The following is a 22,677-nucleotide window of genomic DNA, read 5'->3' as shown; positions in this document are numbered from 1 at the left end:
AACAAATGATCAAGTTAATCATCTCCATTTTAGTAAATGACCTTATTCTACTACATGAATCAATGACAACATCATAATGCCAGGGACCTGACTCTACTTGTAGGGTACATGCCAGATGTGACATTAGGCATACTTCCTATTAGCAAAATAGGAAATAGTTTTTATCAAAACACAACTCAATTGATTTCATCCTTCCTAGGAGAAGAATCCCAAAATCTTCCACAAAACTCACCCACGTGTATACCTTGGTTTATTTGTCTTAACAATGTGTTTTAAAGCTTAGGCTAGACACATAAGCCAGAAGTTGAGTGCCCTGCAAATCAACCCCTTACCTTGAGTCACACAGGAAAGCATATATGATTAAGAACAAGGCATCAAAGACAATTTACACACACACATGCATATACTTTGTAATACACAGTTTATGATTAATAAACAAAAGAAAAAAAATAATTTCTTGCCTGACATGGAAAGCTCATCTCACTTAAGCAGAAGTCATTGTCATCAAACAGCATTAGACAGTTGTCACCTGCTGGTTCTTTCCCTGGGAAACCTCTTGATTAAGTGCCCTTTCCAATTAGGCACATTCACTTTAGGAAAAGCCCATTAAACAATAACTAGATAGTATTTTTCATTCACCATGACAAAGTGTTCTCTGCAGATGTTGACAATAATTTTATTTGGGTTTAAATCTTACTTTCAGTTCATTGCTTGAGAAATCTTAACACGGAAAAAGTATCTTAAGATCTCAGAAGTAAAATGCACAAGGGCAGCAGCTGTGTTTGCATTGTTCATGTGTTTCCCATCACTGACCTAACATTCAGCATTTCCTCAGTAACTGTCAAATGAAGATATTAGAGTACAATTTAAAATCTATACATTATATCCGTTCTGTCAGGTAATAAATATAGTGTTTGAGTTCAGAAGGCAAAGATACAGATAAAATCCAACAAAGTCTACACAGAAGCAATTTTTCCCAGTACAGATAAACCAATACAGTTCTTTTTTTAGTATCAGTATTCTAGACATTTAGTTCACCACTGCCCTGGAAGAAACCGCAGTGGCCCACTTCCCAGAAAATGTATGTTTAATGATGTGGTTGATTGTCTCCAGAAATGGCCGCCAACAATTCCACCCATCCTTCTAGCAGCAGGCTACTCCTCCCATCAAGAGGTGGAGGTTATTTCCCCTCCCTCTGAATTTGGGCTGACCTTGCGATTTACTTTGACCAATAGAATGCAACGGCAGGGACATGTGTGAGTTCAGAGCATAGCCATTAAGATGACTGATAGCATCCACTTTTGCTCTCTTGGGACTCAACTGCCATGTTATAAGGAAGCCCATACTCTCCTGCTGGGAAGAGTGTTCATGTGGAGAAACCTTGGATGATAAGACACTATGTGGAAAAAGAGGCCACATAAAACCCTGGAGAGCAGAAGTAGCCCAGCTGACAGTCACCTTCAAGGCCCCAGACATGTGAGAGAGGTTGTCTTGGATATCCTAGCCCAGCCCATTTGACAGCTGAATGCAGCCAATGGAGGGACCCTAGCTGGAGCAAAAGGATCACCAGCCAACCCGCAGAATGGTAAGAAATATTGATAAAACTATTAATGTTTTAAGCCTCTATATCTTGGGTGGCTTGTTATATAGTAATAGATAACTAAAACAAATGACATTACACTCCTCCCCTTCTATGGCATCATTAGCCTCTCTTTTCTTTTTTTTTTTTTTTTGATACTTTTCTCATAGAAATTCTACCCTGTTTCCTTTAGCTGTAGTGTTGAAACCAGTTTTTAGAATGAAGAGCTACAGTTGGAAAATGCTGGTTTCTAAAACTTTCCAATGGGTATGATGTCAGATAACATAACTGTTATTATAATGGAGACTGTCTGTCTCTAAATTGTTTACAATCAAATGTACTGTACTTGACACACTCAAATGCATAGAACTTTTACTCTTAAAATTCTTGTAATTCTTAAGTAGTCAGTACAAGGAGAGAAAAGGCCCCATTGAATGTAGTCGGTCCCCACTACATGCACCTGAAAGAATCATTTGGGTTGAAGCTGATCCATTACACAGTTAACTATATATCTAAATATTTAAATGTTTCTAATCAGAAATGGTTTCTTCCTCTGTCATTCTAAAGGTCAATATTAGATGTTTTAATATTACTTAGGGCAGGTACACTCATACAGAGAGTCTCTGGCAACATCATTTTACTCAGTGGCATTTCAAAATAATGTGGCACAATGTTGTAAGCGCTCAATAAAACCTCCTGGTAAACATGGAGTGTGATCTTTCCCTTTAACGACTCCTGCCATGAAGTAATCCTCATCCTTTTCATCTAGGCTGAGTTTCAGTGTGGACTCCTCCCGAACAGAACATAAAGGGCATGACCTATTCCTGAAATCCACTGACATAAAAAATCTTTCTTACGTTAAGATTACTTATACAGTGGATAAAACGGTTAAGTTCCACCTCCCAGTACTCTGTGAAAGCAGCAGTGCCTCCGGTAATGTACCCCAGCCTGCCTCGAGAAACCTATTGACTGTAAACCACACTATATTATAAATCCCAACGGCAAGCGCCTACAGTGACACGCTCTCATAACAGAGTTAAAAGCAGATATAATCCAGTGTCTTCCCAGGGGAGTCTAAAGACAACTTTCCTTGTGAATAGTCAGACATTTTATCGCTGTGCTAAAATGCTCAGCAAGCGGACATGATTTATCCCTTCCTTTTTATGAACTATTATTTCTGCAGTTGTTAAACTCTAATTGAGCAGTTACGTATGCCTAATTTCAACTAACTGCCGGCAGAATACGCTGATAGGATTTTGCTCATTCTATTATTCTTGAAGATAACCACGACAGCTGGCTCTCCCTAGCGTTCTATTCCAAACCCTTTGCTCTTCTCACTTCATGCCAAAAGAGGCGAACTCAAACATCTCCATCTCTAGGCTGGCTCAGATCAGTAGGGATCCATTTAAACTTTCCCTGGGCATTCACATATATATTCACAGCTTCTGTGATGACTCCCAAATCTAAATTTCAGACTTAGACCTTGCCTTTGAATTCCAGCCCCTATAACCATCTGTGTTCCGTACCTGGCCACCTGCATATTCCACAGCTGCTTCAAAATTCACACGGTCAGTTATATTTCTCCTCCCATTCTTAGTCTAGGTTCTTCCTATCTTGTTAACGTTATCATCACTTACCCCGAAACTTGAGATTCTTAACTCTCTCTCCCTTACACTCCATAATCAGCCACACCAATTACTATCAGTTCTACCACCAAACACATCCTTTGAACCCATCCATTCCCTCTGTCTTACCTCACTGATGCAACATTTCTTGTCTTGACTTTTACATCTCTATCCCCACTGGTCTCCCTGCCTATAGCCTCACCTCCTCCTCAATCCATCCCCTGCCCAGGACCAAGGGTGATCTTTCTAAAACAGGGAACTAATCCTGAGTGGCAGCGTACTGGAGTGCTTAAGTCTGTGGAAGTCAGAAGCTGGGTTGAATCCTGGTTCCATCACTTACAAGCCGTGTCATCTTGGGAATGTAACTTATCCTGTCTTTGCCTTACTCTCCTCAGAAGTTAAATGGGAATAAAAATAATATCTACTTCAGTTGATTGTGATGAAGATGAAATAAACATGTATAAAGCTCTTAGAACAATGCTTAGCACACAGAAAATGCAATACAAATAGTAGCTTAAATAAATGGATGCCACTTACCTGCTTAAAGCCCTTCTCTAGAGGAAAGGGCTTCCTGAGGGAAAGTGACCCTCCATAATCTGCCACCTGCTTCCCTGTCTGGCCTCAGCTCACTCTGTTTACCCCACATAGAAGCAGAGCTCCAGGCATAGCAGATCCTGAACCTGACCTGCTCTTTCATTCCGCCAACGCCCATCTCTCTGGAATACCCTCATCCCCACGGGAGGTAGGAGGAAACTCCTACTAATCCTTCAAGCTTCAAAGGATTAAGTGTCCGTTTCCTTTGAAAGTCCTTCTAGACTCACTCAAACCTAACTACTCAGTTCATTTTTGGTTCCGTTCTGGGATCTAGTAGCTATCTCTATTATTCTATCTACCACACTGCCTTGCAATTAGATTTTTACAAGGCAATTTCCCCTACCAGGCATCCTCGTTCAGGTCAAGGACTGTATCATATGTCCTTATATTCTTAATGGATAGCATAATATCTATTATGGAACACGGGGTACAACAAATGTTTATATTTTTTTCCTCTCCATTCTTTCCTTCTTCTCCCAATAGTTTTAGTAGTAATAATAATAATAGCAATACCTTACTGCTTTAATATTCATAAAACACTTTGAAATATATCATGTCATTTTATTTTGATCCATAGAATAAAATACAAAAAAATTATTCCCACTTTATCACTGAGAAAACTGAAGTCTCAGGAGTAATGTGGTTTCTCTGGGATCATACAGTCATGTAGCCATTATTCAAATCCAAGGCTTGCTATTCCAAATCTTATGTTTTTGCTTTTGGTGTTTTTTTTTTTTTTTTTCTCGCAATCAAAGACCCTCCCTTCAACATGATCATTTTGTCCAAAATTAATTATATGGCCACCTCCTTCAAAAATACCTCTGCTTTAATGTCTGTAAGATTCATAACTCCCCATCAAAAAAAAAAAAGAATAAAAACAACTAAACCATCTTGTTTGAATCAACAATAGTATTGTTCCTGGTCAAATGCATTTGTTTCTTACAAATATGTCTTACAAGATCCCAAACAGGTGTCATTTTAAAATACTTTGTGTTGCCATAGGTGTGACCCCAATGTCTGTTGGTCCTAGCCAAGGGCACCAAGTCCTTGGATTCAGATAAGGAAGCCTGGTCTGTGATATCATTTCATATTTTACAGACTCAGTCAGGAATGTTCACAAACACAAAGCATCTGGTCAGGCATGGAGATATTTCATCAGATCTAAACAAGGAAGATCTTTCTTGAAAAATATATTTTTTGGAGACACCTGAAGATTAGGCTCAGAGCCAGCATCACTGGTAAATAACAGTCTGGTGTTTATGTTTTCACTGGGGATTGTTTCCCCTGACACCACAAATAAAATGAGGCAGCCAGACTCTCAGAGCTTGTAATTTTACCAGGCGGGCTATATGTTTAAAATCTAAACAAAAGAGCTAGTCTGCCTTTACAGAGAATTTAAGAAAAGCCAGAATTTAGAATGCAAAAACACTCTGCCCTGTTCCACTAAGGGGCTTTGTACCAAAGCTCTAAAATGAATTTTTTCTCCTCCCTCAGGAGTCCTTCCAGTTTCACGTGTGTGGCAAATGCTAAAAGCCACAGAGAAAACAAGCCTTTCCCTTGGGAAGGAGAGGCTGTATTGCTAAACACAGACCCTTTGGGGTTTGAAATCTTGACAGGCTCCAAACAAACGTGTCTTGTTTTTGCCTCTTCTTTATAGACTGCAGTGTTTAACTTTTGTAAAATGAAAAGATATAATATGATGTGATTTATTTTATCATTATTTTTGGAAAATTTCTACCCTATGAGAGACTATCTGAAATAAGAATCTAATGTAGTTGCTATAAAAGTCCATGAATATCTAATCAAATCACTGGGTGACATTTATCCCCTCCATTGAAAAAGCAGAATAATGCAAACAAATTCCATTTGTTCTGGGATATTACCCATGAAACTAAGTGCTACTTTCTCTTTATAAAAACCATTGACTGAAATAATACTCTGATTCAATATTTGGCCCAGAACAGCTGTGGAAGCACAATTTTCTACTGAAAGGTTAATTCTCATCTCACCTTGGGATTCTTAGTTATAAGCAGGCTCCCAAACACATATAGCCATACACCCTTAACACGCAGTTTATAAATAACATTCCATCTTCAAGACTGAATTAATTAAAACCATTAATTTGTTTTAAAATCAGAGTCTATTTACTTGTGTTTAAAGAAGTCATATTTTGATTGTTATAATATTCAGATGATTCAGTGTTCAAAAGTCTATGATTTAGTCAAGTTAAACATAGGCTTTCTTTGGGATTAGGAAAGGATATCTCTTGCTTTTAAATGTTCTGTATGTATGGCACATCATTTTCTAAATTTGCAGTGAAAGTTAAATAATTATCTAGGTTAAACTAAGCACAAGATCACAAACCAGTGTTTTGCCCAAATTATCCCAACTAAAATTTGCCTCAACCATAAGCTCAAAATATAGTACCGTTTGTCATGATTTTCTTCATCCGTGAAAGTAAGATATAAGTGGAGGAGGTAAATAATAACATCTTACATTTTCAAAACACTTATCTACTTTCTAAATTGAACCTCACCAGCAATTCCATAAAAGAGAAGGGAAGGGATCATTACTTGCATTTAATAAATGACGAGCTGAGTCTCAAAATGGTGACGTGGCTTCTGCAAGTTCACCCAGCTGGTAAATGACAGAACTGGAAAAAAATGTAGTCTATTGTCACTGAATTATGCCATGCTGCCTCTCTTGAATAAACTTTACGAGTAACCTATAATAATCCACTTAGCTCCAAAACTGCTATTGGTTACCAATCTGCTGTAAATTAACTCTAGCAAAAGTTCTACAAATCTGTTCTCTGGTCAGCATGAGGGGAGAGTTCCTGAGAAGCAGCTATGGAGGACTTATAAACCAAGAGAAGATTCTCTGTGTGATTGTTCCACTCCAAGGAAGAACCACACTGTCCCTCCATATGCCTTGGGCTCTGTGGGCTCATCTCTTTCAACAAAATCCTACTCTCTGCAGTTCTACATTTTAATAGTTTCCACCAGAAGACAAATAAACACTGTGAGTTACATGAGCAACAGCTAACACTGAACGGAAATGCAATGCGTGGGGGTTGCACAGTCATTTTTTAAGGTCAATCAAAGGTCACGGGGCAATTTCCCACAAGTCATCGAGGCTGGTGGTTACTCAGGTTGTCACAAGCCTCTTCATTATTGTTTCCACCATAAACATCACATAGAGTCAAATATGCAATGAAGCCAATCTTAGAATAACCTGAAAATTGTTCTGTTTTAGCACATTCAGTGACAGACACATGGAGGCTTACTAAATTATTCTAGTCTTCTTCCATTCAGCAAATAATTATTGAGGATCTATTTTGTGCTAGGCTCTAAATTAGATCCTGAGGATACATCAGTCTTGTATAGGAGACAGACACATAAATAACCACACTGATTCCTGGTGGATGGTATAACTAAATACTTTGGGTGTGACTGTTTCCACTTGGGTGAGTGGGAAAGTATCACAGAAATGATGTTATTTGATTTGGTTCTTATAGGTTAAACAGTAGTTCAGTAAAGGAGTAGAAAGGGTAGTATTTTATTCCTGCTGCAATTCACAAATGTATACATACAAATGAATAATCAATTCCCATGGGAAGTTCCAACCTATCTACTGTTGAAATATTTTTATAAAAAAAAAAATCTCCAGAACAATGTATACAATGGCTTAGTAAATCACAACTACATAAATGCACCTCATGCATTTCACTGTTGTTAATTGCTTCTGGTGAGTAATGACCACTTTATTACATCATGTATAGATTCTCAAAATATTAAGGGTAGAAAAGTTCTTAGCTCTATCCCAGTCCAATGTCATCTTTTTCAATAAGGCATAGAAAGGTTAAGTGTCTTATTTAAAATCATACAGTTAATCACTGAAATTAAGAGACTAAAACTTAGATTCCCTGATGTCCAATTTAGTTTTTTTCCCCCTGCAGTACTGCATGCTCTATTATTGTAAATTGATAGTTTATGGTTAGGGATGTCTTTTGTAAGACATAAGAGTGGTAGTTTGAGGTCAGAGGGTCATGTTAGTAAAACTCATGGATGTTGTTATTTATTTTCTGTTTAATATGAAAAGGAATAAATCCCTAAAGAAGAGAACATATGCAGGCAAAGAAATTCCAAAGGAGAAGGATAGGAATGGAGATAAATATGAAAGACTAAGAGTCAGGATACCTGCATTTTAAGTTGTCTTGAACAAGCTGCTTTCCCCCATTCTCTTCCATCCCATCACCTGTAAACTCAAGCCAGTATGGGTGGGAACCATTTACTTGCATGTTTTCCTGTCTTAGTTTGTGTGTGAACAAGTGTTGCATTTCTAATTGATATAGATTTAACATCTCCTGGGAACCTTTTTCATATGTGCCCTCAATTATTACTCAAGCCACCTCACACATTTGGTACTAGATAGCCTCCATGTAGAAATGGGGAGACTGTGTTACAGACAGTTTATGTGACTTGCCCAAAGCCACTTCCCTAGTACATTACAGAGCTTTAATTTGAACATAGTTGTCCAAGCTTATTGCTTTTTCTGTTAAAAACACCTTTAGACTAAATAACCATTAAAGTCTGCTCTGGTTCTAAAACTGGACTCAATGCAATAAAAAATATGGAAATGCTTTAGAAAATTTTAAGTGCCATGAAAATATGAGGTGACCATAACACCCCCATTAATCATATATATCCATCTGTATGGACCCAAAGCACTACAAATCCACCCATTGCCTACATGCCAGAGTGACAGGGCAGGCGTTTTGAGTCCTTTATAGCCCAGAGAAGATTAAGTCATCAATAGCTATAATATGTCCTGACCTTTAGAAAGTTGATATCCCACTGAAGAACTTATTAGATTGGAGAGCTCTGAGATAATAGATGTTTAAGCATGTTGACTTCCTTTCCTATAAAATATATAATCTCTACAGAGATTTGGCCAACTTTAATGTCAACCAGGATATTTATATTTGCTTTGCTTGTCTCAGAGTCATCTGGAAAATGAAATGCCTTTTATTGACATAAAGTCATGGATGTAAATTTACTCTCTTCAAAAGAGCTATGTAAATAATATGGCAATTCCTTTACTTTTTGACTAGAAATGGAATATTGTTTCTAAGAAGCATATAGGGATCACCAAGCAACTCTGAAAGCTATTACCAATATTAGAACCAGTTTTTACTGTAGCAATGAGAAGTCTGCAGAATGAAAAGAAAGAAAAGCATCAACCCTATTCTCCCATTCACATCCAGAGTAACTATTCCAGAGCAATGTGCCTCTTGTCCCAGAAAGCAGATGTCTCAATATCTGTGCTCCAGCTACCCTTGCATGACTTTCTAACCCCCAATGAGTCTTTCCCCTCCTGCCATAGGGTCAGTTCAAATGTTCTTCTCCCTACTTAGAAAACACCTCAGCTTCCTAATTTACATTTTATTCACCCTTCACAACTAAGCTAAATAATACTTCCTTAGAAAATTAACCTGAGCCTTTTCCCTTAGTCACTCCCCATAGCTAAGCCTCACAGCATAACACATTTTACTGTTGTACAATATTGTGAGTTGTTATTTATTTGTGCAATTATTTGATTAGAAGCGATTCCTTCACTAGATTCAGTCTCTAAGAGGACAGGGGCTATGTCGTTTTGCTCATCATCACATCCTCAGGGCCTAGCAGAGTACCTGGAACATGCAAAATACTCAGTTAATTTTTTCTTTGAGAGACTAAGTCATTCTCTCCTGGAGAAGACTCCATCCACTCTTGGTCATCATGTTTCAAATCCTACTCCAAACTCTATGTCTCGGGTCTATTCTTAAAGAACCTTACATACCAAGGAGCTAATGCTTTGTAAGAATAAGACAATCCAGTTCATAATTATGAATGTAATATTACTTTTCAAATTGATGCTTAGGAAAGAATCCAAGAGAAGGGGAAAGAGGCTATGCACAAAGTAACGGGCTGTAGTGTCATCTTAACAGTAATATGAAAATAACCTTAGCATCCAATGAGAAGGAAACAGTAAAACACAATACATCTATGCAGTAGAAAGCTAGCTATACATTAAAATGAATAATTATGAGGATTATGTTATTTCAAAAAATGCTTGAGTAAATAAGGCTAAGTGAATTAGAACAAAACGGAGAAGTATATATTACCTTCTAATGTACAAAGCATATGTTTATGTATAAAGACTGATTGAAAAAGAATATGGAAAAGAAAAGCTACTTGATATGATAGTGTCATATAATCTTACAACCTTATAATAAAATTATAAATATGGTAAGACTATAATGAATAATTTTATTGTGTTGTAATATTATCTATAGCAAGACAATCGCTTAAAAGTACATATAAAGTAATACTTAAAGGCTGACTGCAGGATATTTTCCACCCAAACTTTAGGTACTTACCTTGAGTATACCATATCATGTTATATGTGTCATATATTCCAGTGTAAAGAACAACTGAGTTATACCTTTGAATGAAGGCTGAGTACCAATAGGCATCTAGCTTTACTCTTAGAAACTCTGTGATTTACAACTACTGAGTATACTTGGCTAGAATCTAAAATTAACATTGTTCCAACAAAAGATTGTGTCAGCTTCTTGGGATATTACATTCTGCTCCATCACATGATGGTATTGGAGATGGACATGTACTGGCCTAGAATGTAGATGATTTTTCATTCTGTTTTCTTTTTTTTTTTTTTCATGCCAAACTGCATTCTGTTTTCAGTTGCATTCTGATTACAAATCAGCACCCAAGAGCTACAAGGATTCATCCTCCGAGAATCCCTCTCTGATTCCAATCAGGGAGTTAATTCATTATCCAACCAGGGAAGCTCTACCCTAAGAGCACTGGTTCACTGAGGCATGCATGGTCTCCTATGAAAACAAGCAGGTCCTTCTGATGTTCGTACCAAGGGCTAATATGTTTGTTTATGATGCGCCAGACCCGTCTCTGAGCAGGCCAACCATGCTACTCCATTCATCCTCACACAACTCCACAGATGAGGCATTCGTATTAAACCCCACTTTTCAACGGAAGGAAGTGAGGCACCATAATAGTTACACAACCTGCCCAAGGTCACAAAGCCAGTAAGTGTCCAAGTCAAGAACAGAACCTAGAGCCCACACCTTTAAAGATCATACTGTGCTACCATGAAAATGTGAGATTTGTAAAACTCTAGCAAAAAAAAAATGGCAAGTTAGAAAATACCTGCTTCAACCCTGTAATGTAAAATTCACATGAATGATAGAACTTTTTATATTCCCACATGTGCTAAGAAACAAAGACTGTAGAGGAAAAGAAATCCCATTTCACTTCTCCCTCCTGCGGAGTCAGGGAAGTACATATGTTACGACTGTAGAAATGACCCTTGTGTCGCCATCTTTCTAAAGGTACGCTAAAGCACTATGCAATGCCCCCAAAGAATTCACAAGCCCGTGACTTATACTACCAGATAAATTCCATGGTGTGTGGGGTGGAGGCTCTCTGATGACAGGCACTTGCAGGAAAAAGCATCTGGCTTTGCCATCCTTGCTTTACCACTAGTCTTTGTCTTGGGAAAGAGCCAGTTTCTGAGTCCCTGTGGGTTCAGCAGTTACCAGGTAATGGGAGTGTTCAGTCTCCAGGAACCCCAGGCAGTGTGCAATATCAGCTACAAGGGCTGGGACAGTCCCTGTGCTCAGCATTGACTGGCTGTCAGAGCAGGGAAAGGACATAAACAAGACTCTCTATCCAGGGACACAAATATCCATGCCATGGACTGATGCTTCTCTGAGGGCAAGGGAGAATAATATACACCATATGAAAGGTTGAAGGTTGAGATACTACTTTTCACCTCTGTCACAACCAAAAAGACTGTTAACAAGCTGTTAATAAGTGTGACTTGTGACAAGAGGGTGAGAAAATAAAAAGAATCTTACTAGGGAAATAAAAATTTGTTGACAACAGGAGGAAGCAACTGGGCCTGAGGCCAAATACCTTTTCATCTCCCTGGAGCTGCAGTTTACCTGTGTTGAGAGTAACACAAGCAAGGCCTCAATACAGCGCTGATTTGAGTCCCTGCTGCTTCTGCAATTGAGTGGCTTTCACAAGCAAACAAAAACAAACACAAAAACAAAAACCCCCAATAATTCACGGTTGAAAAGGAATAATCACTCATCCTAATTAAAACAGAATTTTAGAAACCCTTGCTGGAAGCAGGGGGAGAATTTATTGTAATAATACTCACTTTTTTTTTTTTTTTTTTCCCCTAGAGTCTCACTTTTCCTTCTGGGTTCTTTTCTTTTGATCCTACTGCTAGCACCACGCCCAGCCCCAGGAATGTCTTACTCTCTTTAGAACGTGCTAAATACTGAACAAAAATCCTTCCACTCTTCCTCTTCTCTCAGTTAAGACAGGTGACTATGTTTTTGTTTTTGTTTTTTTTAATTTATTTTATTTTATTTTATTTATTTTATTTTTGGCTGTGTTGGGTCTTCCTTGCTGTGCACGGGCTTTTCTCTGGTTGCAGCGAGCGGGGGCTACTCTTCGTTGCGGTGCACAGGCTTCTCATTGCTGTGGCCTCTCTTGTTGCAGAGCATGGGCTCTAGGCATGCAAGTTTCAGTAGTTGTGGCACGGAGGCTCAGTAGTTGTGGCTTGCGGGCTCTAGAGCGCAGGCTCAGTAGCTCAGTAATTGTGGCACACAGGCTTAGTTGCTCTGCGGCATGTGGGACCTTCCCAGACCAGGGCTTGAACCCGTGTCCCCTGCACTGGCAGGCAGATTCCCAACCACTGGACACCGGGGAAGCCCTGGTGACTGTGTTTTAAGCTAGTAAAAATTTAGAAAGGGCAAAAAAGGAAATAGCAGCCAAATTAAAAAAAAAAAAAAAAAACTCTCAAAATCAATGAAAATAAAAACAAATAATTAAAAAATACAATTTCACAAACAAAATTAGTGAAAGTAGCCAAGAATCTTACATAGCCCCAAATGCTTTTTTCCTAAGCCTAAAAAGCTGGTTCCACTTTATATATATTGCCTGTCCTATTTTCGTATCTGCTAGAGAAAAGTATGTGTGTGTGTGTGTGTGTGTGTGTGTGTGTGTGTGTGTGTGTGTGTGTGGTGAGGAGTGGAGTGGGGGAAGAGGGCAGGATATGAAGAAGAGGCCCTTCCTATCCTACGTGTGATATTTCTGTCCACGGTCTGAATTATCACTGAGTTACATTTCCTTAAATGCAAAATTTTTCCCATGAGAATTTTGGATGCTCATTGCCCTGGATCTCCACCGATGTCCAGCCTGCGTTCAGACAAATGACAATTAATGACCACTTGTAATCTAAGAACTGATATACTTACTGGTATAAGTTCCATCCTGGGGCCTGTAAGAGAACTCAACTTCCTTTTTTCTTTTTTCTTTTCTTTCTTCTTTGTATTTTCTTTATTGACATCTCTAGTCGTCAATGCCTTCTCACTTTGTTCTGATTTCCATCTCAAAGGCATAGCCAGCTGGAAGGAGGGTGTTTGACACCATGAGGCTAGCTGCTTTTGACTCAGGCATAACTGCAGACACCTGTTAAAGAATTTCAGGAGGCTTAATTGGATGAAATCACTTTGCACTCAAGAAGTTCACAAGTCACTTCTTTGCATGTTTACAACCTACCTGATAACCAGTAATGATGGTGTGGAGATAAGAAAGAAAAAGATTCTCTCACAAAATTCTCATATTATATTTAAAGATTAAACAGATTCACCAGCACTAGAGTATCATGTAAGTAAATAAATAAACAAATAAATAAGGAATTAGGATGTCATTCTGGTACTGTACTTAATACCTAATAATAGGTCATCTGATTCTTTGTTTTCCTGACAATTTTTAACTTTATTCAAAGAACCTATAACATTATTTCCCTGAGTGCAATTTGTGAACCACCTCTTTTAAAGCCCAGAGGTGCTTGCTAAAAATGCAGATACCTTGACAGCACCCCAGCTGCAGTGCATCAGAATCTCCAGTCATGGAATCCAGGAATACATCCTTTCTTTGCAAGCTTCCTGGTGATTCTTAAGCATGCTGATGTTTGATGGTTCTCAAACTTTAAAGTGCATGAGAATCACTTTGAGACGATGCACAAAATGCCTACCCTCACAGACTGGGATTCAGTACTTCTTAATTAAGCTCAGCAATCTGCATTTTCAGAAAGCAACTCAGGTAATTCTGAAATAGGAGCACACTTTTCACAACACTGCACAGTTTCTGAGCATTCGACCAGGCAGGCAGCTCTACTTCCTGATTCTTTGACTACTGATAGGTCTCAGTTTTCTTTATCTTGCAAGTCCTGGCCTTTTCCATTCTCTCTCTGGTTCCTTCTGAGACAGGAGGGAAGCTGGCAGGGCACAACTTTTAAAAGACTGACATAGCCCTTGAGGATATGACATAAACTGGTTAGAACCTACAAGACCCAAGATGGCAGAAGATTCAGCTTGCAGTAGACCTTGAGCCTCATTATACACTCATTGTAATATCAATATACTAGCTAAATGACACACCCACAGGTGCCATGACAGTTCTGAGGCTGACCATAAAAGGCCAAAAAGTGGGCGATGGCCCAATTCCTGGAAATCTCTGCCACTTCCCCAAAATAGTTGGAATAATCTTCCTGCTCCTTAGCCTATGCAATTACCCAGCCCATAAAAAACTAACCATCCCATTTTCGGGCCACTCTTACCTTCTGAAATGGACTGCATTCTACCTATGGAATGTGAATCTCTAAATAAACTTGCTTTCACTTTACTATGGCTCTCTCTTAAATTCTCTCCTGCACAAAGCCAAGGACCTCACCTGGTGAGCCTGTCCCTGGGACTTGTCAGAGACCTGGGACATGACCCTCCTCTTATGCCCCATTCTGCAATACTTCTCCACTGCTACTTTCCCCCCATCCTTAGCATTTCAGGCCAGCTGACTCTTTAGATTCAAAGGCAACAAGGCCCTGACCTGGGTTATTTTCTTAGGGATGGCTCCTCTAAGACCACTCTCCAAGCTTAATGACTTAAGCTGTACTGGAGGTCCCTGCCCTGGGCTGCCAGCTCATTTACTCCCATTTCCTGAAACGTAACTAGTCCTGACCTCAGACTACCCTGTTATACTGCCCCTTTCTTACATCCATTTTACAAGCTGTTTATTCTGCAGCCCTTATTTTATAGATTTTTATTTCAACAGTATAATACCACAACAGAAATTTAGGGGAAAAGGGAAACTTGGAAAAAGAATTTAAATAAAAAGAAGGAATATTAAAAGTAATGCATTCCTTTTTCTCCATTTTACAGATAAGGAAACAGATAAAGAGCAATGAACATTGTTCCATCAGTATTTTTCATAGATATACTTTTACTCATATGCATAGATGTCAATCATAGTATTAAAGAATTTGTATCTTGTATCTCCTCTAATATTCATCAGTCTACTTCTTCATTTATTTATTCATTCAAAAAATATTTAATAAACTACAGTGTGAAACTATTGGTGTATATTATTTTAAAATTTTTGCTGATGTAATAAGAAAAATATGATTCAACCTTGCTGTTTAACTTGTATTACTTTGCTTGCTAGTGAAATTTAACATGGTTTTCAAATATTTGGTTTTTAACTGTATTCCCTCATTTATGAAATATCCACTTAATTACTTTGTCCATTTGTTTTTTGAGTTCTTTGTGACTTTTTTTTTATATGAACACTTTATATTTAAGAAATATTAAAACTTTGTTGCTCATAGTTGCTACAATAATTTTCCAGTCTTTAGCCTGTATTTTTACTTTGGTTGTTTGAATATTTTTATATATGTCAGTGAAAACTCTTTTAAATCATGTTAAGTAGTTTCATTTGTAAATGTTTACAATTATCATGTGCTTTTTGTTACTTGAAATAAAATAATGGAGGAGCTTCAAGATGGCAGAAGAGTAAGACGTGGCGGTCACCTTCCTCCCCACAAATACATCAGAAATACATCTACATGTGGAACAACTCCTACAGAACACCTACTGAACGCTGGCAGAAGACCTCAGACCTCCCAAAAGGCAAGAAACTCCCCACGTACCTGGGTAGGGCAAAAGAAAAAAGAAAAAACAGAGACAAAGAATAGGGATGGGACCTGCACCAGTGGGAGCGAGCTGTGAAGGAGGAAAGGTTTCCACGCACTAGGAAGGCCCTTCGCGGGCGGAGACTGAGGGTGGCGGAGTGGGAAAGCTTCGGAGCCACCGAGGAGGGCGCAGCAACAGGGGTGCGGAGGGCAAAGCGGAGAGATTCCCGCACAGAAGATGGGTGCCGACCAGCACTCACCAGCCCGAGAGGCTTGTCTGCTCACCCGCCAGGGCGGGCGGGGGCTGGGAGCTGAGGTTCGGGCTTTGGTCGGATCGCAGGGAGAGGACTGGGGTTGGCAGCGTGAACACAACCTGAAGGGGGCTAGTGCGCCACAGCTAGCTGGGAGGGAGTCCGGGGAAAAGTCTGGAGCTGCTGAAGAGGCAAGAGACTTTTTCTTGCCTCTTTGTTTCCTGGTGCGTGAGGAGAGGGGATTAAGAGCACCTCTTAAAGGAGCTCCAGAGACAGGCTCGAGCCGCAGCTATGAGTGTGGACAACAGAGACGGGCATGAGATGCTAAGGCTGCTGCTGCCGCCACCAAGAAGCCTGTGAGAGAGCACAGGTCACTCTCCACACCTCCCCTCCCGGGAGCCTGTGCAGCCCGCCACTGCCAGGGTGCCGTGATCTGGGGACAACTTCCCCGGAAGAACGCACGGCGCGCCTCAGGCTGGTGCAATGTCACGCCGGCCTCTGCTGCTGCAGGCTCGCCCTGCATCCGTACCCCTCCCTCCCCCCGGCCTGAGTGAGCCAGAGCCCCCAATCAGCTGCTCCTTTAACCCTGTCCTGTCTGAGTGAAGAACAGACGCCCTCAGGCGACCTACATGCAGAGGCAGGGCCAAATCCAAAGCTGAACCCCAGGAGCTGTGTGAACAAAGAAGAGAAAGGGAAATCTCTCCCAGCAGCCTCAGGAGCAGCAGATTAAATCTCCACAATCAACTTGATGTACCCTGCATCTGTGGAATACCTGAATAGACAACAAATCATCCCATATTGAGGAGGTGGACTTTGGGAGCAACAATATATATATATTTTTTTCCCTTTTTCTTTTTTTGTGAGTGTGTACATGTATGCATCTGTGTGTGATTTTGTCTTTATAGCTTTGCTTTTACCATTTGTCCTAGGGTTCTATCTGTCCGTTTTTTTCTCTTTCTTCTTTTTAGTATAGTTTTTAGCACTTCTTATCATTGGTGGATTTGTTTTTTGGTTTGGTTGCTCTATTCTTTCTTTCCTTCTTTTTTTTTATTACTTTAAAAAAATATTTTAATAATTATTTTTTATTTTAATAACTTTATTTTATTTTATCTCCTTCCTTCTTTACTTCTTCTTTTTTTCCCTTTTATTCTGAGCCGTGTGGATGACAGGTTCTTTGTGCTCCAACCAGGCATCAGGGCTGTGCCTCTGAGGTGGGAGAGCCAAGTTCAGGACACTGGTCCACCAAAGACCTCCCAGCTCCATGTAATATCAAATGGCAAAAATCTCCCAGAGATCTCCATCTCAATGCCAAGACCCAGCTCCAGCTCCACCAGCAAGCTACAGTGCTGGACACCCTATGACAAACAACTAGCAAGACAGGAACACAACCCCACCCATTAGCAGAGAGGCTGCCCAAAATCATAATAAGGCCACAGACACCCCAAAACACACTACCAGACATGGGCCTGCCCACCAGAAAGACAAGATACAGCCTCATCCACCAGAGCACAGGCACTAGTCCCCTCCACCAGGAAGCCTACACAACCCACTGAACCAACATTAGCCACTGGGGGCAGACACCAAAAACAATGGGAACTACGAACCTGAAGCCTGCAAAAAGGAGACCCCAAACACAGTAAGCTAAGCAAAATGAGAAGACGGAGAAACACGCAGCAGATGAAGGAGCAAGGTAAAAACCCACCAGACCTAACAAATGAAGAGGAAATAGGCTGTCTACCTGAAAAAGAATTCAGAATAATGATAGTAAAGATGATCCAAAATCTTGGAAATAGAATGGAGAAAATACAAGAAACGTTTAACAGAGACCTAGAAAAACTAAAGAGCAAACAAACAGTGATGAACAACACAATAAATGAAATCAAAAATTCTCTAGAAGGGATCAATAGCAGAATAACGGAGGCAGAAGAACGGATAAGTGACCTGAAAGATAAAATAGTGGAAAGAATTACTGCAGAGCAGAATAAAGAAAAAAAGAAAAGAATTGAGGACAGTCTCAGAGACCTGTGGGACAACATTAAATGCACAAACATTCGAATTATAGGGATCCCAGAAAAAGAAGAGAAAAAGAAAGGGACTGAGAAAATATTTGAAGAGATTATAGTTGAAACTTTGCTAATATGGGAAAGGAAATAGTTAATCAAGTTCAGGAAGAACAGAGAGTCCCATACAGGATAAAACCAAGGAGAAACACGTCAAGATACATATTAATCAAACTATCAAAAATTAAATACAAAGAAAAAATATTAAAAGCAGCAAGGGAAATAAAACAAGTAACATACAAGGGAATCTCCAGAAGGTTAACAGCTGACATTTCAGCAGAAACTCTCCAAGCCAGAAGGGAGTGGCAGGACATATTTAAAGTGATGAAGGGGAAAAACCTACAACCAAGATTGCTCTACCCAGCAAGGATCTCATTCAGATTTGATGGAGAAATTAAAACCTTTACAGACAAGCAAAAGCTAAGAGAATTCAGCACCACCAAACCAGCTTTACAACAAATGCTAAAGGAACTTCTCTAGGCAGGAAACACAAGGGAAGGAAAAGACCTACAATAACAAACCCAAACCATTTAAGAAAATGGTAATAGGAACATACATATCGATAATTACGTTAAATGTAAATGGATTAAATGCTCCAACCAAAAGACATAGACTGGCTGAATGGATACAAAAACAAGACCCATATATATGCTGTCTACAAGAGACCCACATCAGACCTAGGGACACATACAGACTGAACATAAGGGGATGGAAAAACATATTCCATGCAAGTGGAAATCAAAAGAAAGCTGGAGTAGCAATTCTCATATCAGACAAAACAGACTTTAAAATAAAGACTATTACAAGAGACATAATGATAAAGGGATCAATCCAAGAAGAAGATATAACAGTTGTAAATATTTATGCACCCAACATAGGAGCACCTCAATACATAAAGCAAATACTAACAGCCATAAAAGGGGAAATCGACAGCAACACAATCATAGTAGGGGACTTTAACACCCCACTTTCACCAATGGACAGATCATCCAAAATGTAAAATAAATAAGGAAACACAAGGTTTAAATGATACATTAAACAAGATGGACTCAATTGATATTTATAGGACATTCCATCCAAAAACAACAGAATACACATTCTTCTCAAGTGCTCATGGAACATTCTCCAGGATAGATCATATCTTGGGTCACAAATCAAGCCTTGGTAAATTTTAAAAAATTGAAATTGTATCACGTAACTTTTCCGGCCACAACGCTATGAGACTAGATATCAATTACAGGAAAAAATCTGTAAAAAATACAAACACATGGAGGCTAAACAATACACTCCTTAATAACCAAGGGATCACTGAGGAAATCAAAGAGGAAATCAAAAAATACCTAGAAACAAATGACAATGAAAACACGACGACCCAAAACCTATGGGATGCAGCAAAAGCAGTTCTAAGAGGGAAGTTTATAGCAATACAATCCTACCTTAAGAACAAGAAACATCTCAAATAAACAACCTAACCTTACACCTAAAGGAATTAGAGAAAGAAGAACAAAAAACCCCAAAAGTTAGCAGAAGGAAAGAAATCATAAAGATCAGATCAGAAATAAATGAAAAAGAAATGAAGGAAATGATAGCAAAGATCAATAAAACTAAAAGCTGGTTCTTTGATAAGATAAATAAAATTGATAAACCATTAGCCAGACTCATCAAGAAAAAAAGGGAGAAGACTCAAATCAATAGAATTAGAAATGAAAAAGGAGAAGTAACAACTGACACTGCAGAAATACAAAGGATCATGAGATATTACTAAAAGCAACTATAGACCAATAAAATGGACAACCTGGAAGAAATGGACAGATTCTTAGAAATGCACAACCTTCCGAGACTGAACCAGGAAGAAATAGAAAATATAAACAGACCAATCACAAGAAATGAAATTGAAACTGTGATTAAAAATCTTCCAACAAACAAAAGTCCAGGACCAGATGGCTTCACAGGCAAATTCTATAAAACACTTAGAGAAGAGCTAACACCTATCCTTCTCAAACTCTTCCAAAATATAGCAGAGGGAGGAACACTCCCAAATTCATTCTACGAGGCCACCATCACCCTGATATCAAAACCAGACAAAGATGTCACAAAGAAAGAAAACTACAGGCCAATATCACTGATGAACATAGATGCAAAAATCCTCAACAAAATACTGGCAAACAGAATCCAAGAGCACATTAAAAGGATCATACACCATGATCAAGTGAGGTTTATTCCAGGAATGCAAGGATCCTTTAATATATGCAAATCAATCAATGTGATACACCATATTAACAAATTGAAGGAGAAAAACCATATGATCATCTCAAAAGATGCAGAGAGAGCTTTCGACAAAATTCAACACCCATTTATGATAAAAACCCTCCAGAAAGTAGGCACAGAGGGAACTTTCCTCAACATAATAAAGGCCATATATGACAAACCCACAGCCAACATCGTCCTCAATGGTGAAAAACTGAAACCATTTTCACTAAGATCAGAAACAAGACAGGGTTGCCCACTCTCACCACTATTATTCAACATAGTTTTGGAAGTTTTAGCCACAGCAATCAGAGTAGAAAAAGAAATAAAAAGAATCCAAATCGGAAAAGAAGAAGTAAAGCTGTCACTGTTTGCAGATGACATGACACTAAACATAGAGAATCATAAAGATGCTACCAGAAAACTACTAGAGCTAATCCATGAATTTGGTAAAGTAGCAGGATACAAAATTAATGCACAGAAATCTGTGACATTCCTATACACTAATGATGAAAAATCTGAAAGTGAAATTAGGAAAACACTTCCATTTACCATTGCAACAAAAAGAGTAAAATATCTAGGAATAAACCTACCTAAGGAGACAAAAGATCTGTATGCAGAAAATTATAAGACACTGATGAAAGAAATTAAAGATGATATACAAGAATATACAGCAAGGATATACAGTGGAGAAAAGACAGCCTCTTCAATAAGTGGTGCTGGGAAAACTGGACAGCTACATGTAAAAGAATGAAATTAGAACACTCCCTGACACCATGCACAAAAATAAACTCAAAATGGATTAAAGACCTAAATGTAAGGCCAGACACTATCAAACTCCTAGAGGAAAACACAGGCAGAACACTCTATGACATAAATCACAGCAAGATCCTTTTTGACCCAGCTCCTAGAGAAATGGCAATAAAAACAAAAAGAAACAAATGGGACCTAATGAAACTTAAAAGATATTGCACAGCAAAGGAAACCATAAACAAGATGAAAAGACAACCCTCAGAATGGGAGAAAATATTTGCCAATGAAGCAACTGACAAAGGATTAATCTCCAAAATTTACAAGCAGCTTATGCAGCTCAATATCAAAAAAAAAAAAAACAACCGAATCCAAAAATTGGCAGAAGACCTAAATAGACATTTCTCCAAAGAAGATATACAGATTGCCAACAAACACATGAAAGAATGCTCAACATCATTAATCATTAGAGAAATGCAAATCAAAACTACAATGAGATATCACCTCACTCCAGTCAGAATGGCCATCATCAAAAAATCTACAAACAATAAATGCTGGAGAGGGTGTGAAGATAAGGGAACCCTCTTGCACTGTTGGGGGGAATGTAAATTGATACAGCCACTATGGAGAACAGTATGGAGGTTCCTTAAAAATCTAAAAAGAGAACTACCATATGACCCAGCAATCCCACTACTGGGCATATACCCTGAGAAAACCATAATTCAAAAAGAGTCATGTACCAAAATGTTCACTGCAGCTCTATTTGCAATAGCCAGGACATGGAAGCAACCTAAGTGTCCATCGACAGAGGAATGGATAAAGAAGATGTGGCACATATATACAATGGAATATTACTCAGCCATAAAAAGAAACGAAATTGAGTTATTTGTAGTGAGGTGGTTGGACCTAGAATCTGTCATACAGAGTGAAGTAAGTCAGAAGGAGAAATCAAATACCATATGCTAACACACATATATGGAATCTAAGAAAAAAAAAAAAAAAGGTCATGAAGAACCTAGTGGCAAGTCAGGAATAAAGATGCAGACCTAGTAGAGAATGGACTTGAGGATATGGGGAGGGGGAAGGGTAAGTTGGGACAATGTGAGAGACTGGCATGGACATATATACACTACCAAATGTAAAACAGATAGCTGGTGGGAAGCAGCCGCATAGCACACGGAGATCAGCTCGGTGCTTTGTGACCACCTAGAGGGGTGGGATAGGGAGGGTGGGAGGGAGGGAGACGCAAGAGGGAAGAGATATGGGGACATATGTATATGTATAACTGATTCATTTTGTTATAAAGCAGAGACTAACACACCATTGTAAAGCAATTATACTCCAGTAAAGATGTTAAAAAAATAAAATAAAATAGAATAAATTTGTATTTTTTGAATAGAAATTTGAATAACAATGTATTTTTTCTCCAGATGTTTAATAAATATACCATTCTATTGTATCTTCCTCTAATGTTCACTTAATCTCCTAGACTTTGGGATAAGGCT

The sequence above is a fragment of the Balaenoptera borealis genome, assembly GCF_965194805.1.
Source record: "Balaenoptera borealis genome assembly, chromosome: 3".
Lineage (NCBI taxonomy): Eukaryota > Metazoa > Chordata > Mammalia > Artiodactyla > Balaenopteridae > Balaenoptera > Balaenoptera borealis.
The sequence above is the reverse complement of the archived record's forward strand: the minus strand, read 5'-3'. Positions refer to the sequence as shown.